Source organism: Salvelinus fontinalis, chromosome 20 (genome assembly GCF_029448725.1).
Source record: "Salvelinus fontinalis isolate EN_2023a chromosome 20, ASM2944872v1, whole genome shotgun sequence".
NCBI lineage: Eukaryota > Metazoa > Chordata > Actinopteri > Salmoniformes > Salmonidae > Salvelinus > Salvelinus fontinalis.
The window spans coordinates 2,872,609-2,891,876 of NC_074684.1; the positions used below are offsets into that span (position 1 = coordinate 2,872,609).

Consider the following 19,268-nt stretch of genomic DNA (forward strand, 5'->3'; position numbering starts at 1 on the left):
TATTTTCACACGCGAACGTGGAATTCCACACGTGAAAGTGAGATTTTCACATGTGGAGTTTTCTTACATGTGAAACCGCAAATTTCACATGTGAAACGACAAATCACATGTCAGGTGAAAACATGTTATTCTCCTCACGTGAAAAAAATGGTGTTAACATGAACTCTAAATGTAATATAGTCAACAAAAATACAAACGCAACATATAAAGTGTTAGTCCCATGTTTCATGAGCTGAAAAAAAAAGCCCAGAAATGTTCAATACGCTCAAATTTCTGTCTGAAATAAAGCCCATTTGTGGGGAAAAACTCATTCTGATTGGTTGGGCCTGGCTCTGCAGTGGGTGGGCCTGGCTGCCAAAGCCCACCCAAGCCCACCCATGGCTACACCCTTGCCCAGTCATGTGGTGAAATCCATAGATTAGGGCCTAATTAGTTTTTTTTCTCAATTGACTGATTTCCTTATATGAACTGTAACTCAGCAAAATCTTTGACATTGTTGCTTGTTGTATTTATATTTTTGTTCAGTACACATGGCCTAACTGCTTTTCAACCCAACAATCAGCTCTTTGGTAGGCGTGCGCTGCCCGAAATTTCATGGTAAAAAACAATCCAAAGTACATTTTTCAAAGAAGCTAACGATCTTCTGTGGCCAAATCATGCTCTCTGGTGTACTATTTTGAATGATCGTGTGATGGGAATGTTCATGTTTGTGCTTTTCTTATAACTCCTTTTCTGTGTTCTATTCATGTGCTGTTCTATAAACCAATTTCTGTGTTCGTGCACGTGACTGACTGAACCAATCCTCACTATCAGTATCTGCAACTTGGCAGTACGCCCAGACCTTGTTTTGAGAACGAAAGATATCTCCGTTTCAAGGTCACATGAATGAAACGAAACGTTAGGGATGAATTAATTATGCGAAATCATGCAATTATAACTTGTCTGTGTATAGCCGTATATAAGAGAACTGCTGGGACTGCCCCAGCAGAGCGCCTGATTGACATGTGTATTATGGTGCATTGAGTTGGTTGGAACCTCTCCAGCGCGTTGACAATAAACAATGATTCATATTGAGATTGACTTCGAGTATCCCTGTGTAAGAATATCCACAACAATTGTATGTATTTGTGTATAGGCACGAGTAATTATGTAGCACATTTTGGCACGTTTTATTTCAATTTACTTTAGGGGAAGACAGCTGGCAAACTGTCTGTCACTGTCTCTACGCTCTGCTTTCTTAAAGCCTAGTGGATGCCGACATCAATGTGGAAGTAACCGGCGCATAAAACAGCTGGCCAAGTTCAAATGGCGACATCAAATTCAACGCAATCGGCGCACTGCCTAAACGGCTGACTGGCAAGGCAAACTGTCTGGCACTGTCTCTACGCTCTGCTATAAACCCAACTGACCCCCCCCCCCCCCCCCCCCCTGCCCGTGTATAGCTTCATCCATGTACTAAGAAAGTCCAAGCATGAACAATACAAAACAAAACAGCAGGCCTTCTTGGGGAGGTACCCTGGGAGGCCCTTGGCCCCATACCTCCTTCCCCTCCTCTATCACTCATTCTCCTCACTCCCTCTGTTCCCTTGTTTCTTGTTAGCTGGCTGCTGCTCCAGATGTCGACCCCAGAGGCCCGGGCAGGAAGAGAGGGAGAGAGGGAAATAAAAGATCGAGCTCTACACTCCGTCAGCAACATAGATCTTTGTCAAAACCCCTCGCCTCTAAACACACACTGAACAAGGACCGTCCGTGTACGTGTACGCTTGTTTCTGTGTTGTCTGTGTGTGTGATCAATAAACAGATCAATAAACAGCCGTGAGGCTGAATGTATTGATATTTAGCAGGGTTCTTGATTTGGCTTGGTGTGAGGCTTTTGTTCCCGGTCAATGGCCCAAAAGGAAATCAATAGAGGCTTGAGAGGCTGACGATAAATAGTCATAAAGCCTGATCCATTCATCCCTCTCTCTCTCTCTTCATCCCTCTTTCTGCCTGTCCGGCTCCAGAGAAGAGATCTGAGGCACCGCTCACACTGTCATGTACTGGAGCACCAAGGAGCAAAAGGGCTAATTGTGGCTAGTGGAGCCAAACACAAACACATATAAACACACACACACACAGACACACACACACACACACACACACACACACACACACACACACACACACACACACACACACACACACACACACACACACACACACACACACACACACACACACACACACACACACACACATTCACACACAGACAGGCAAGCACCAGGAGGCACACACACACCCACCACACACACACCCAGCACACACACACACCCAGCAGCCGTGCAGTGAGGATCAGCTAGCGTCGTGACTCAGCAGCATCAGTCAGTCAGTCAGTCAGAACGCAGAGGCCCGCGTCACAGAGTTTCAGTTAACACGCCAGCTCTCCCAAGCCAACCCACTCTGAAATCAGTTACACTCTCTGTGAAACCCCTGTCGAAAGCCACAATTGCTCTACCCGTTTCAAGACGAGTCCTCGCAGCAATTCAACTCGGGCGACTTCTCTTTCGCTCCGTTCACAAACTCTTCCAGAACGTTGAAATCGTTGACCGTACAAAGAAATAAAAGAACAGAGAAAATCTTGCCCGGGAAAAATGTAATTAAGGAACCTCACAAACAGGGGTACAAGTACTCACCACTGCAGTGGAGCCACGGACAGTCCAAGTGTTTCAGAGGAAATGGTCTGTAACTGTACTGCTTACTGTATGTGCCTCTCTCAGAGCGGGAGCAACAAGTAGAGTACAGTAGGCTAGGGAACAATGCATGGCTTGGCGGAGCAGCTGAACAGAGCAGCAGGGTAACAGAGGTCCAGTCATGAAGCACAGATCTGATCTACTCAAGGGGTGGGAGGGGGCTAGCTACATGCTCCCTTTCGCTGTGTCTTTACCCACACTGTATGTCTTCCCACCTCGCTCTGTCGCTCTCGCTCTCTCTTCCTCCCTCTCTCTCTCACAGCTGCAAGCCCACAGTGGGACCGGTTTGGTAAGTATGACTGGCGTATTCCTGTTGTAACATAGGAAGAGGAGCCCCACCTAAAAACGAAAAACTGATCCCGGGCCAGCCCCTCCAACCAGCCCAGCTGTCTGCTGTGTGCTAGGAGCTGACGGGCTGCCTGCGTGCCTGCCGCAAACTCATACCGAGTCATTTGTCTGTCATGGTCGTGAAGATCAAGACCAAATTACAGGGCTCTTCAAATTCTTTCTTCCAACTCTTCAACTCTCTCTCTCTCTCTCTCTCTCTCTCTCTCTCTCTCTCTCTCTCTCTCTCTCAAGTTCCCTCTCTTTCCCTCCTTCTCACTCTCTTGCTTTCTCTCTCCTCTGTGAAAGGCCCTCATTTCAAAACGGCCTTCATACAGGGAACGGAAGAAGAAGAAGAGGGGGAGAAGCGAGGGGAAAAAGAAACTCGATACAGCTGAAAAGCAACCATTATTTCAATGAGTCACTCAGTGAGGTTGGGGTTTTTTCCAATGTTAAATCGGGAGGAGAAGAAGAAATAAAACATCATCCTGCTTTACAACGATAGAGGGCCGGACAACACCCTAGAGCCGTGGGAGAGAGGAAATGAGCGAAAGAGTAGGGGAAAGAGACAGAGGGCAAGGGGGGACAGACAGGGAGTGGGAAGATGACCGACAAGCACTCCCTGTTCTTCTCATGAACCCAAAAGGGAGGGACGGGGCTGACAGAGTCAAACAGACTCGCTGACAGGCATAAGCACCCACAATCCACCACAGCAGTGAGGTCACATGGGACAGTTGTGGACATGGAAATATAATGAAATTCTTTCGATTTCTATGGTTGTGGAGACAAGAACTATAGCAGTGATGTCATATACAGCAGTAATGTCATATACAGCAGTGATGTCATACACAGCAGTGATGTCATATACAGTAGTGATGTCATATACAGCAGTAATGTCATATACAGCAGTAATGTCATATACAGCAGTGATGTCATATAGAGCAGTAATGTCATACACAGCAGTGATGTCATATACAGCAGTAATGTCATATACAGCAGTGATGTCATACACAGCAGTGATGTCATATACAGTAGTGATGTCATATACAGCAGTAATGTCATATACAGCAGTAATGTCATATACAGCAGTGATGCCATATACAGCAGTAATGTCATATACAGCAGTAATGTCATATACAGCAGTGATGTCATATAGAGCAGTAATGTCATATACAGCAGTGATGTCATATAGAGCAGTGATGTCATATACAGCAGTGATGTCATATTGCACAGTCGTGGACATACTGTAGAGATCCTATCAAATGTTGAATTAAATTAGTATTCTAATTCCTAATTGTATGGTTGTAGAGACTCGAACTGTTGCAGTGATATGGGACAGTTAATAAAGCCTAAACTCAACAAAGGCATGCGTACCTGGCGTGCGTGTGATTTATTTTAGAATGCATTGCTTTGAATGGTAATGCCCCAACTATGCTACATCCTGTTTAGACCAGCTAGACCAGCTTTCACAACATTTACACACAGTCAATACGCTGTCTAATGGCAAACATTTCAAAAAGCAACTCACGAATGCACGACTGTGGGTAACACATTCAAGTGGTTGGAAAACAGCATACCCTGTGTGTATGTAAAGGTCCAGTCAATATTTTGAGCTATTTGATTAATAACCGTATGATGCTATTTCTGATACACTCACCCAACCCGTGGTGTAAAGTACTTCAGTAAAAATACTTCAAAGTACTACTTAAGTACTTTTTTGGGGGTATCTGTATTTTACTATATATATATTTTTTTTTTTACAACTTTTACTTTTACTTCACTACATTCCGAAAGAAAATTCTGTACTTTTTACTCCAGACATTTTCCCTGACACCCAAAAGTACATTCTGAATAGCAGGGCAGAAAACGGTCCAATTCGCACACTTATCATGAGAACATCCCTGGTTATGCCTACTGCCTCTGATCTGGCGGACTCACTAAACGCAAATGCTTTGTTTTTAAATGAGGTCTGAGTGTTGGAGTGTGACCCTGGCTATCCGTAAATAATAAAAACAAGAAAATTGTGCCGTCTGGTTTGCTTAATACTTTACTTTTACTCAAGTATGACAATTGAGTACTTTTTCCACATACTGCACCCAACCACCCCCTCACATGAATCAGGACTAATCATAGCATGGGTTTCCACACAAACCGATTCACACAAACCTTTATCATACATAATGAAAGCCTGTGTACCCAGACTCTATCATTCATATTCTAATCCAGGAACAGGATATCAATTCAGATGGACGCAAGGTCAAACACACTGACTCCTTGAACTAAATAATTATACGCAGTCTGGACTTGGATGACCCCCACACAGACAGACACATGGAAACATTTCACTATAACCAGCTGCTCTTTTAAAAGCTTACTGGGATGATTCAAAATGTCGGCCTGAGACTTCAAAGAACAGAGATACCAGATAAATACTCTTGCTCGACTTGGTCTGCTTGCTTGAATAAATAGGTCAGAGGTTATAGACATGGATGAATTAACATGTTGACAGGGCAAAGCACTGAAATGCCCATTAATGTATAGCAGAGAGAAAACATTGACTGTAGCTACCACCAAAGTTCCCTCCCCAAAAAATGTCGGCACTGAGCACATTTCAGGTCTGCTGAGTGCAAACTTCAACGTTGTGAAAATTCTGTTTCACTTCCGGCATGCGTTTACTGTGAACACTTAGGCTGTACTCACTTTTAAGTTACAGTTTTAACAGTGGCCATGTTGGCTACTGTGGTTATTTGATCATAATGTAGGTCTACCAGAGTGGCCTACCATCAAGAACAACGGAGAAAATGCATCCGGTAACATTTTAACATGGAAATAGCTGTTCTATCGTTCAGCCTACAGTAGCAGCCAATCTGTGGTGTTTCATTTAGGCCTACATTCCATGAGACTTTTGAAATAAACATGCAGGGCTTGACATTAACCTGTTTATCAACTTGTTAGTCAGACAGGGAAGTGACTGAGTACGTTGTGTCGTTTGACGCAAGAAACCACTTTACAAAATAAAATGCATTATTATTCCAGATAATCAGACAAATGATGCTACCCTCTGGCTTTTAGCTACTTAGCTTATTCAAGCATGTCTAACGCTTTTCAAAGATGTCTAGAAATGTATATGTTTTGTGCACTTGTAGGAAGCAATCACTCCCCTACTGCTGACTACAAATGATCTATAATCTATAACTCACTAACTAGCAAAGGATATGAACAAAATGTGCACATGTGGCTACATGCAGCTCTCACTTTGATCTCACAACAAGCGCAGCTACTCTCGACCCCTCATGCTGTAAACACAGTCCAGTTCAAAGTAAACGGCACAGATCCATATATGGCAATGGTCTATTTTCATATAGGCCTACTGCAGCTCTGATAGTTTATGCAGCACCGGTCTGTGGAGAGTACGGGCTGAGTCGTGCATGTCAATGCAATAGAATCCTACTCCGATGCATTCTGCATACAACAAAATCTCTTGCATTGTTCATGATGTTTCGGTATGTTGCATTGACAGTAGCTACTATTGCATTGATTCGATCAATTTTGTCAAAGTAAAGGGAAACGTTGCTAGTGATAACTAGCAACGTTTCTAGGAAAACTACACCACTGTTCTAGGAAAACTCTAGAACAGTGGTCACCAACCTTTTCTGAGTCAAGATCGCTTTGAGTCAAAATGCAAGCCGAGATTTACCGCTCATATTGTTTTTTAGCATGACTTAAAAAAAGTAAGCCTATGCAACATTAACCAATTAAAAAAAGTACTGTAGCAATGATGTTTGTGCAGTGAGCTATAGGCCTAATACATTATCACCACATATTGGCTTTGCTTGAATTGCCCTGCCAGTGCATTGTTGTTCAGGCCATTTAAAAATATATATTTTTCCAAATTTGATGTAGATCACACCGGTAATAGATCCGTTGTTGTATTACTTGTGAAGCACAGCTGAGTGAGCATATATTTACATTTTTTGCTTTTTATTTTTTATTTTACTGGGCTGGTGGTGCCTCCATCTGATGGTCAGTCTCAGCGGAGGGAGAGAGCAGCAGACTGAGGGTCCGCCTCTCAACATCCCTCCGATCTTCCTTTTCCTCCACTGACACTGACCAAAAAAGGACACCGTCTTCCAGATGGTGGCGAAACCCGAGTCGCTACGCTCTCTCTGCCAGGCAGCGTACTTTTGCATAAAGAGAGACAATGTAATCCATCAAAAAATATGATTCTCTAAGACAAATTCCAGATCCACTATTATTTAAAAGGATCAATCCTCCAAAAATCCTTCATCCTCTATCATTGAGCTCTCTCTTTTAGATTTTGATTAGGATCCCCGTTAGCCGACGCCAATGGCGATAGCCAGTCCTACTGGGGTCCGACACGTAACGAAAAAGAGATAATAGATAAAAGACTTTACAATTGACAGACATTTCTAAACATTAACATGTAGTGTGTGTGTGTGTGTGTGTGTGTGTGTGTGTGTGTGTGTGTGTGTGTGTGTGTGTGTGTGTGTGTGTGTGTGTGTGTGTGTGTGTGTGTGTGTGTGTGTGTGCGCATCTATCCGTTACACATTCACGTCAGTACATACACACATCAAGTAGGTCACATGGATCACATGTTGTTTTACTTCTTTTTTAAAAACCAGGTTTGCTGTTCACTTCCGCTATATGAAATGGAAGGGAGTTCTATGCAATCATTGCTCTGTATAATACTGTACATTACCTTGAATTTGTTCTGGACCTGGGGACTGTGAAAAGACCCCTAGCGGCATGCCTCTCTCTTCAGTAATAGTGGAATTTTAGGATTTGGTTTGCCCAGAGGCTGCTATAGACACGACTGTGTCACAAACTCATCAGGTCCTCCATCCAGCCATTCAACAGAGAACCATACATAGCACAGAGAACCATACATAGCACAGAGAACCATACGTTCCTCCTGAGGCGAACAATCAGCCAGTGCAGACAAATAAAAATTAACAACATTTGAACGTCTTGGCCATGTTCTGTTAAAATCTCCACCCGACACAGCCAAAAGAGGACTGGCCACCCCTCATAGCCTGGTTCCTCTCTAGGTTTCTTCCTAAGTTCTGGCCTTTCCAGGGAGTTTTTCCTAGCCATCATGCTTCTACACCTGCATTGCTTGCTGTTTGGGGTTTAAGGCTGGGTTTCTGTTACAGCACTTTGAGATATCAGCTGATGTAAGAAGGGCTTTATAAATACATTTGATTTGATTTGAACACAAGTACATGTTTCATAAACTAACCTCTCTCTATCCATCTATGGAGAGACAGCAACGGACAAAGGAGTGTGTGTGTGTGTGTGTGTGTTCGTATGTGTGTGTCAGTGTGTGTTTTATTACCCTCATTGAGTGAATAGGCATTTCACATTAGGACACTGCAACCCAGCTCGCAGACAGGGAGTCAGGCATGCAGTGGTTGCTGGTTGGAAGATCCTTCCAGGGTCTATAGGGCCAACATGCTGTCCAGACAGGACAATGACCAGAGACTGGTACTGCATACTGATCATTACCACTTGAGGCTGACTACCACACACAGACACAGACAAGGTGAGACAGAAACAGGGCTCCCTCCACCACCTGTTAACTAGGACTGGGAAATGAGCAGAGAGAGAGTGATATATATATGTATATATATATAGAGAGAGAGTGTGAGATGGAGGGATAGATATATATATATATAGAGAGAGTGAGATGGAGGGATATATATATATATATATAGACAGAGAAAGAGTGAGATGGAGGGATATATATATATATATATAGAGAGAGAGAGAGAGTGATATATATATAGAGAGAGAGTGAGATGGAGGGATATATATATATATATATAGAGAGAGAGAGAGTGAGATGGAGGGATATATATATAGAGAGAGAGTGAGATGGAGGGATATATATATAGAGAGAGAGAGAAAGAAAGAGAGTGATATGGAGGGATATATATATAGAGAGAGAGTGAGATGGAGGGATATATATATAGAGAGAGAGTGAGATGGAGGGATATATATATAGAGAGAGAGATGGAGGGATATATATATAGAGAGAGAGAGAGGATGGGAGGGACTGGGGGCTTTGAGGATGCGAGGGACTGAGGGCTGATGGAAGAGAGATACACAATTACACATCCATGCAAATATAGTTAACCTTGATTTAACTAGGCAAGTCAGTTAAGGACAAATTCTTATTTACAATGACAGCCTACTCTGGCCAAACCCGGACGACAAATGGAAGCGAGGACACACCCAGACACAAAGATACAGACATACACAGACACACACACACCTGCCAAATTCTTCAGAGCATCAAAGGATCTCTAAACAGCTCTACCATGCCAAAAAAAAATCAAACTCGTTCATGAATTTACCAGAAACATCCTATTTAAAGCAATTCATATTCAAACTTGTGACAAGTGGCAGAGCACAAGGGAATTGGAGAAGAATTAGAGCCCACTCGTTGACCTCCTTCACTAATATAGACTCTCAGTAATGAGCTACATCACACACACATGCACACAAACACGACCCACATACACACTCAGGTGAGGTAATCCCACCATAAGGGCAGATGCAGGCCAGCACTAGATGGCAGCAGAGCACTGATTTCCTACACACACACAATGTCCTATAGGACATTCCGGCCTGTGCCTGGAAGGGATTGTATCGTTGTGACAGGGAGAACACATACCACAGAGAAAAACTGACATCCAAAACCACAGAGCAACCTAAAGATGCACAGTATATATGTACATGTCTACAGGGATTTTCATGTGCATATAGTTGACATAGTGAGATAGTTCAAAACCACACAGAGAAACTCTGTAAAAGAAAAGCTATTTGGGAAACGAAAGAGCACATTTCTCCAATAAATGCAACACCACAGCAATTCAAAAAGGAGAAAGCATAAGCCTAAAGCATTCATTTTTTTGGGGGGGGGGGGGATAAGGCGAGGAAGATCTCTGCGGCTTCAACGAGCTCCAATAGAGGTTTCTACGGTACATGGTCGACATACGCTCCCCGGCACCGCTGCAAGACCCTTCCTCCTTATGTCACGGCTGCCTCGACAAACATGGTGTGTGTGAACATCACTGGCGAGGCTCAGTCCGGGCAGGCTTTACTTAGAGAGAGGAAAACGAATTACTGCAACACGCTGTTGTGTGCGTCAGTCTGGACAGAGCTCGTGTCTACCGTGCCTGGCCCAGGCACGCAGGATCCTCCCGATTTAAACACAGAGAAACGTCCTGAAAAACGCCACGTGTTTCACTGAACACATAGTCAGCACCATTGACATCTACATAGAGATATCAGTGCTTACACACGCTGGTGTTTGTCGGGGTTTGAGTGTCCGACCCCATTACTGTATAGGCCTAGGTCTTTCTCTGTGGGCATCATTGGAAGATCCTTCTATGTGGATTCAAATAAGAGGCCTTACCGCGCTCTCCCTAACCTCAGACCTCTGTCCCAGAGGCTGGACTGACGTGTCATTAGAACAGTTGCAGAAACAGGGACACGTAGTGACAGACGGGACAAAGGATGACCTGGTGCGTGCCACACTGATGGGTGGACTCAAAGCACAGTGTGGACTCAGAGTGCAGTGTGGTGGGTATCCATGTTTTCTGAAACACTACATACACAACCCCAGTCAGTAATTTTCAGTAGAAAACTGGTTTTGGCTGGTGCTGGTGCCTGGGGGCGATGTATTTGCGTGTGGCGAGAGTAGTGGCTCCCAGAGTGGATGATTGCCTGTGGTTACTGCCTCTGTTCTGTCAGACTCAGCTCCATTTCTCAGGGATCGTTTGGCCAGCCCTTCTGGAGCCCTCTAAGGCTCTATTCATTTAGTGGGGAGAAGTACAGTAGCACAAAGCATTGAGGATGGAAAGCACACATTTAGACCAGTTCACCTTGACATTGCCATTTCACACTAAACCAAGAGGTTGCACTGAAATACCCATCTGAGGTAAGTCTCTCTGCTAGAAATAGCTCCAACTTGCTTTGGCAATGTAAACGTGTGTTTCCCATGCCAATAAAGCCCTTTGAATTGAATTGAAGTGAGAGACAAAGAGAAAGATGGGGACAGAGAGACAGAGAGAGAGGAGGGGGAGAGAGAGAGGTGGAGAGGGAGAGGTGTTGAGGGAGAGAGAGCAAGAGAGAGGGAGATAGATAGAGAGGGAAAGAGGGAGGTAGAGAGAGAAAGAGGGAGATAGAGAGGGAAAGAGGGAGATAGGGAGATAGAGAGGGAAAGAGGGAGATAGAGAGGGAAAGCGAGAAAGAGGGAGATAAAGAGGGAAAGAGGGAGGGAAAGAGGGAGGTAAAGAGGGAGATAGAGAGGGAAAGAGGGAGACAGAGAGGGAAAGAGGGAGATAGAGAGGGAAAGAGGGAGATAAAGAGGGAGATCGAGAGGGAAAGAGGGAGACGGACAGGGAAAGAGGGAGATAGAGAAGGAAAGAGGGAGATGGACAGGGAAAGAGGGAGATAGAGAGGGAAAGAGGGAGATAGATAGATGATAGACAGACAGACAAACAGATAGAATTCCCTGGATTGTAACAGTAACTTTACCAGCTGAAACATTCCCTTCTCAAGAACAGAGCAAGCGTGTGTGTCTGTGCTTGAGTGTGTGCATGACTGGGCAATATCCAAATCCTATTAGTGAGAGGCTGGCTGCATGGCGTCAGCAGCACTGACAGGCCGACTGTGTCCCAGCCACACGCAGATACATCGTCCCCAGGCACCAGGACCAGACAAAACCACATACTTAACTATTGCACTGGTGAGAGACAGACCTTTGAAGCTGTGACACTTTGTTTTCTTTCTGATACTGTACATGGTACATGGTACATTGTCCAGCAGTAGTAGGTAAGGCAATACCTCTTCACTCAGTTGGCAAGCGAGACTAATCGTTCAGTATGTTCACACTGCTTATCGTCAATGATCTAAATCAGCTGACTGTGAGAGAGCTGCACTCTTCTGCAACCAACTCAAGTCACGAGACATGGGACTGTGTACTGTTATCCGACCTCACTCTTCTGGGGAAACCATAAAGGTAGTAATATTCAAATCCTATCCGGAGGGTCGGGAGTTTGTGGCCTGGCCAGGATCAACTCTGAGCCCTAGCTGTATATCCTAGCCACACCTATGAGACGCACCACAGAGTTAGAGTCATAAAGGGGGTTCAGACCAGCCGCTGTGTGGTACTTCTTGATTCTCCTCAGCCTTCTCTCTGGATTTATTTAAATGCGGTGAGCAACGCTGTTGTGGAATGATTGACAGCAGCCTCTGGCCTCCTGTGCGTAGGCATGCACTCCCTGCATTAACCCTACGCAGCCCTGAGGGAGGTGAGACGTCGCTCTCTCGCTTCTCTCTTTTTCTCTCTCTCTCTTCTCTCCTCCCTTCAGCCTCCCCCTGTCTCTCTCAGGGCTGTTTAGGTAGGGTAATATTGAGATGCCAGGCAGGCGAGACTAGTGCTGTGAACCTGACGTGTGCGAATTATCAGTTGGTCTCTGGGGATCAGAACCCACCCAGCTGTGTGTAATTAAAAGAGAAAAAAGACAGATCAAGTGCTTTCTTCGACTCCCAGTTCCAGTTCAATGTGCTGGGAGGCTGATAGAGAATCCACTGGGTGCCCTGTCTGTCCATGAGGTAGGAGGAAGAGATGCCTCTATTCTATGGTTGTCCAGGAATACGTTTTTGTACCTTATTTTGGTGCTGCATTCAGTAAAAATCTGCAGATTCAAGCCCTTATACCCATCTCCCTCTCTATTTATCTCTCGGACTGGTGGAGGGCAATGTAAGCTGGTTTAATAATATTTGTTGAGTATTTGCATCAGCTGAATAAAGTGGGATCGGAAATCCAATTCTCACCTCCTCTGTCTTTCTCCACTTTCATCCCAAATCTGATTATCCTGGGCCCACCGACAGTACTTCAGTAATATCCACACTTACTTCAGTTCAAAGACTCCAGTACTGGAGAGAGAGTCTGAGCAAGGCACATTGCTGATGTGAAATTCAGTTCAGAGACAGAGCAAAAACAGCATGCACACCTTCCTCCCTGCGTCTGCTCTCTACAGTAACCTATTTGAACTATGAGTCCCCCCGCCCCAAGGCATCCACACACAGTGAGTCGGATATCTACCATCCAAGGGTAAAGGGTCCGTATTGAATAAGAAGAGCTCATCACAGTTTACAGTGGGTTGTGCGTTTTGCATAAACCCAGTATTCCCCTAGCCTTGAGGCCGGAGAGGAGACAACCGTGGTTGGAACTGCAGTGAACCACGGAGATGAATGGTGTGTGTGTGTGTGTGTGTGTGTGTGTGTGTGTGTGTGTGTGTGTGTGTGTGTGTGTGTGTGTGTGTGTGTGTGTGTGTGTGTGTGTGTGTGTGTGTGTGTGTGTGTGTGTGTGTTTCTGCTGCTGCTGTGACTACCATGTTGTTCTCTGTCAACGGACTGTGACATGATGACTGGGGAGAAACTACCAGGAGCACAAGGCATCAAGTGCTTTTTTTGACTATCCTAGTTTTTCTTGCTATCATAACCGCATACCAATGTCTTACTACTGGATTTTGCTGGCTCAATACCTACTATTAACATCCACTCAACATCAACTATTGTCTGCTATATGTTATATAGTCCACTTTGCAAAACATATCATCGTGATGATGTAGCATGCGAAACGTTGCTTCTTCGAAGTCCAATATCTTGAAAACTTGACTGCTTGACATGCAAAACATTTGTGGGACTTTATTTTAATACCGGACGAATGAAAAAATGACCAACATATAGTTTTTGAGTGGATTTTCTCTTGAACACAACCAGGAAATATTGCTAGCTGTATAATTTAAAGATAAAATACCCAGCTAACCATGGACGTTAGGGAAACATACAGTGTATCACAGAACCTGACAAAAGTTTGGTCAGACCTATTCATTCAATGTTTTCTCTTTATTTTTTTCTACATTGTAGAATAATAGTGAAGACATCAAAACTATGAAATAACACATACGGAATCATGTAGTAACCAAAAAAGTGTCAAACAAATCCAAATATATGTTATATTTGAGATTCTTCAAAGTAGCCACCCTTTGCCATGATGACAGCTTTGCACACTCTTGGCATTCTCTCAACTAGCTTCATGACATATCAATTAACAGGTGTGCCTTGTTATAAGTTAATTTGTGGAATTTCTTTCCTTTTTAACTTCTCTAGGATAGGGGGCAGCATTTTCACGTTTGGATGAAAAGCATACCCAAATTCAACTGCCAGCTACTCATCCCTAGAAGATAAGATATGCATATCGTTAGATTTGGATAGAAAACACTCTGAAGTAGTTTCTAAAACTGTTTGAATCATGTCTGTGAGTATAACATAACTTATTTAGCAGGCGAAACCCCGAGGACAAACCATTCAGATTTTTTTTGTTGTTGAGGTCACTCTTTTCAATGGATTTTTATTGGGAATACAGATTTCCAATTGACCTTGCAGTTCCTACCGCTTCCACTGGATGTCAACAGTCTTTAGAAATTAGTTGAGGGTTTTTCCTTTATGTAATTGTAACGGTTTTCTTCCTGGGATGAAGGAGAGGACCAACAAGCAGCGTGGCTAGTGTTCAACATGATTTAATAAAGAATATATGAGAACACTACAATCAACAAAACAAGAAAATGTGAAAGCCGAAAGCAGTCCTATCTGGTGCAGACCACAAAGACAGAAGACAACCACCCACAATTCCCAACACAAAACAAGCCACCTATATATGATTCTCAATCAGGGACAACGATTGACAGCTGCCTCTGATTGAGAACCATATTAGGCTGAACACAGAAACAGACAAACTAGACACACAACATAGAATGCCCACCCAGCTCACGTCCTGACCAACACTAAAACAAGCAACACACATAAGAACTATGGTCAGGACGTGACAGTAATGAAGAAGTACGGGCATTTTGAATCAGGGTCACTTGTTGTGTACTGTTAGATAGAGGCGCGTGACCAGAAAGCATGCTACAGATTGTTTTAATCCTGTATTGAACACAGATCATCCCTTCTTCAATTTTATCGATTATTTAAAAAAAAAAATACCTAAAGTTGTATTACAAAAGTAGTTTGAAATATTTTGGCAAAGTTTACAGGTAACGTTTGAGATATTTTGTAGTCATGTTTCACGAGTTGGAACCGGTGTTTTTCTGGATCAAACGCGCCAAATAAATGGACATTTTGGATATATATATCGACGGATTTAATCGAACAAAAGGACCATTTGTGATGTTTATGGGACATATTAGAGTGCCAACAACAGAAGCTCGTCAAAGGTGAGGCATGAATTATATTTTTATTCCTGCGTTTCGTGTCGCGCCTGCAGGGTTGAAATATGCTTATCTTTCTTTGTTTACAATGGTGCTAACTCAGATAATAGCATCGTTTGCTTTCACCGAAAAGCCTATTTGAATTCTGACATGTTGGCTGGATTCACAACCAGTGTAGCTTTAATTGGGTGTCTTTCATGTGTGATTTCATGAAAGGTGTATTTTTATAGTAATTTATTTGAATTTGGCGCTCTGCATTTTTACTGGCTTTTGGCAGAGTGGGACGTTAGCGTCCCACATATCCCAGAGAAGTTAATGTGTTTGATTCGAACAGTTGTGTTGTGAAAAGGTAGGGGTGGTATAGAGAAGATAGCCCTATTTAGTAAAGGACCAAGTCCATATTACGGCAACAACAGCTCATATTAGCAAAGAGAAACGACAGTCCATCATTACTTTAAGAGATGAAGGTCAGTCAATACGGAAAATGTAAAGAACTTTGAAAGTTTCTTCAAGTGCAGAGCTAGGATGAACGCCACAGGAATGGTTAGACCCAGAGTTACCTCTGCAGCAGAGGATAAGTTCATTAGAGTTAACTGCACCTCAGATTGCAACCCAAATAAATGCTTCACAGAGGTCAAGTAACAGACACATCTCAACATCAACTGTTCAGAGGAGACTGCATGAATCAGGCCATCATGGTTGAATTTCTCCAAAGAAACTTCTACTGAAGGACACCAATAATAAGAAGAGACTTGCTTGGGCCAAGAAACATGAGCAATGGACATTAGACCGGTGGAAATCTGTCCTTTGGTCTGATGACAAATTTGAGATTTATAGTTCCAACCACCGTGTCTTTGTGAGACGCATAGTAGGTGATCGGATGATCTCCGCATTTGTGTGGTTCCCACCGTGAAGCATGGAGGAGGAGGTGTGATGGTGTAGGGGTGCTTTGCAGGTGACACTGTCAGTGATTTATTTAGATTTCAAGGCACACTTAACCAGCATGGCTACCACATCATTCTGCAGTGATACACCATCCCATCTGGTTTGCGCTTAGTGGGACTATAATTTGCTTTTCAACAGGTCAATGACCCAAAACACACCTCCAGGCTGTGTAAGGGCTATTTGACCAAGGAGCGTGATGTAGTGCTGCATCAGATGACCTGGGTTCCACAATCCCCCAACCTCAACCCAATTGAGATGGTTTGGGATGAGTTGGACCGCAGAGTGAAGGAAAAGCAGTCAACAAGCGCTCAGAATATGTGGGAACTACTTCAAGACTAGCATTCCGCATGAAGCTGGTTGAGAGAATACCAAGAATGTGCAAAGCTGTCATCAAAGCAAAGGGTGGCTACTTTGAAGAATCTCAAATCTCAAATATATTTGTATAAAAAAATTTGGTTACTACATGATTCCATATGTGTTATTTCATAGTTTTGATGTCTTCACTATTATTCTACATTGTAGAACATAGTAAAAATAAAGAAAAACACTTGAATGAGTATGTGTGTTTAAACTTTTGACTGGTACTGAATGTAAGCGGTGGATGAGTGAGGTAGCTAGCTATTTTAGTGCGCACTGAGGATTCTAAACTGTATTCAAGGGCATAGACTACCATTATCACACAAATACATGCACATACATACACGCTACCACTGTTGTATAGGGCTGGACAATTTACTTGTGATTGCATGGCTGATGGGTTTGAATTGAATTGATTTGGGTAAAAGAAATAAATGACAAAATGTTCAATGTGGACCCAGAGGCTAGCACTTAAAAGTGCGATTGTTGGACTGTTCACTGTCATTACCCTCAGTCTGAATGGTCCACTGAATGACAGTTGCCATGATTACAGTACGCCACTGATGGAGGAATAGAACAATTTCAACTTTTAAGACACATCACAACATGTTTTTCTTTTCTTTTGGAAATGTTGATTTTGATGGGATCTGCTGTGAGATTAATCAAAATAAGTATTTTGCCATTAGGAATTCAAATACATTATATATTTAGATCCACATAAATCTCAAGGTATTATATTTGTCAAGGGATCATCCTGTGGATGTATAATCAATGTATATATGTACACTTGTCACGTTCCTGACCTATTTCTGTTAGTTTGTTATATGCGTTAGTTGGTCAGGACGTGAGTTTGGGTGGGCATTCTATGTTTTCTGTTTCTATGTTGGTTTTTGGATTGCCTGGTATGGCTCTTAATTAGAGGCAGGTGTTTGGCGTTCCTCTAATAAAGAGTCATATTTAGGTAGGCGTTGTCACAGTGTTCGTTGTGGGTGATTGTCTTCCGTGTCTGTGTCTGTACACCACGCTGGGACTGTTTACGGTTTGTTCGGTTTGTGTAGCCTATGTTCCTATTCGTGCGTTTTTTCTTGTTTTATGTAAGTACGTCGTCTAGGTCTGTCTACACCGTTTGTTGTTTTTGTTAGTTTAATCAAGTTCGTGTTTTGTTCAATAAATATGTCTGTTCTCTACGCTGCGCCTTGGTTCCCTCAATACTCCTCCTCTTCCAAAGATGAAGAGGAGGAGGAATGCCGTTACAACACTGCTCAAAAAAATAAAGGGAACACTAAAATAACACATCCTAGATCTGAATGAATGAAATATTCTTATTAAATACTTTTTTCTTTACATAGTTGAATGTGCTGACAACAAAATCACACAAAAATTATCAATGGAAATCAAATGTATCAACCCATGGAGGTCTGGTCACACACAAGTGACCAGACCTCCATGGAAAACCACACTACAGGCTGATCCAACTTTGATGTAATGTCCTTAAAACAAGTCAAAATGAGGCTCAGTAGTGTGTGTGGGCTCAACGTGCCTGTATGACCTCCCTACAACGCCTGGGCATGCTCCTGATGAGGTGGCGGATGGTCTCCTGAGGGATCTCTTCCCAGACCTGGACTAAAGCATCCGCCAACTCCTGGACAGTCTGTGGTGCAACGTGGCGTTGGTGGATGGAGCGAGACATGATGTTCCAGATGTGCTCAATTGGATTCAGGTCTGGAGAACGGGCGGGCCAGTCCATAGCATCAATGCCTTCCTCTTGCAGGAACTGCTGACACACTCCAGCCACATGAGGTCTAGAATTGTCTTGCATTAGGAGGAACCCAGGGCCAACCGCACCAGCATATGGTCTCACAAGGGGTCTGAGGATCTCATCTCGGTACCTAATGGCAGTCAGGCTACCTCTGGCGAGCGCATGGAGGGCTGTGCGCCCCCCCAAAGAAATGCCACCCCACACCATGACTGACCCACCGCCAAACCGGTCATGCTGGAGGATGTTGCAGGCAGCAGAACGTTCTCCACGGCGTCTCCAGACTCTGTCACGTCTGTCACATGTGCGTGTGAACCTGCTTTCATCTGTGAAGAGCACAGGGCGCCAGTGGCGAATTTGCCAATCTTGGTGTTCTCTGGCAAATGCCAAACGTCCTGCACGGTGTTGGGCTGTAAGCACAACCCACACCTGTGGACGTCGGGCCCTCATATCACCCTCATGGAGTCTGTTTCTGACCGTTTGAGCAGACACATGCACATTTGTGGCCTGCTGGAGGTCATTTTGCAGGGCTCTGGCAGTGCTCCTCCTTGCACAAAGGCAGAGGTAGCAGTCCTGCTGCTGGGTTGTTGCCCTCCTACGGCCTCCTCCACGTCTCCTGATGTACTGGCCTGTCTCCTGGTATCGCCTCCATGCTCTGGACACTACGCAGACAGACACAGCAAACCTTTTTGCCACAGCTCGCATTGATGTGCCATCCTGGATGAGCTGCACTACCTGAGCCACTTGTGTGGGTTGTAGACTCCGTCTCATGGTACCACTAGAGTAAAAGCACCGCCAGCATTCAAAAGTGACCAAAACATCAGCCAGGAAGCATAGGAACTGAGAAGT

At 43.9% G+C, this 19,268-nt stretch overlaps 1 protein-coding gene across 4 annotated transcripts in view; it reads right to left on the reverse strand.

The window, feature by feature from the left end:
- The window catches only part of LOC129817152 (SAM and SH3 domain-containing protein 1-like), a 333,502-nt gene that overhangs the window by 133,447 nt on the left and 180,787 nt on the right, over positions 1-19,268 (reverse strand). Inside the window, exon 1 of one of the 4 annotated variants that reach the window (XM_055872107.1) lies at positions 2,673-3,233. The exons of the other annotated variants lie outside the window; for them this stretch is intronic. The gene's annotated coding sequence lies outside the window, so the exon portion shown is untranslated. Of the gene's footprint in view, positions 1-2,672; positions 3,234-19,268 lie in introns of those variants that run through there. 4 annotated transcript variants of the gene reach the window in all.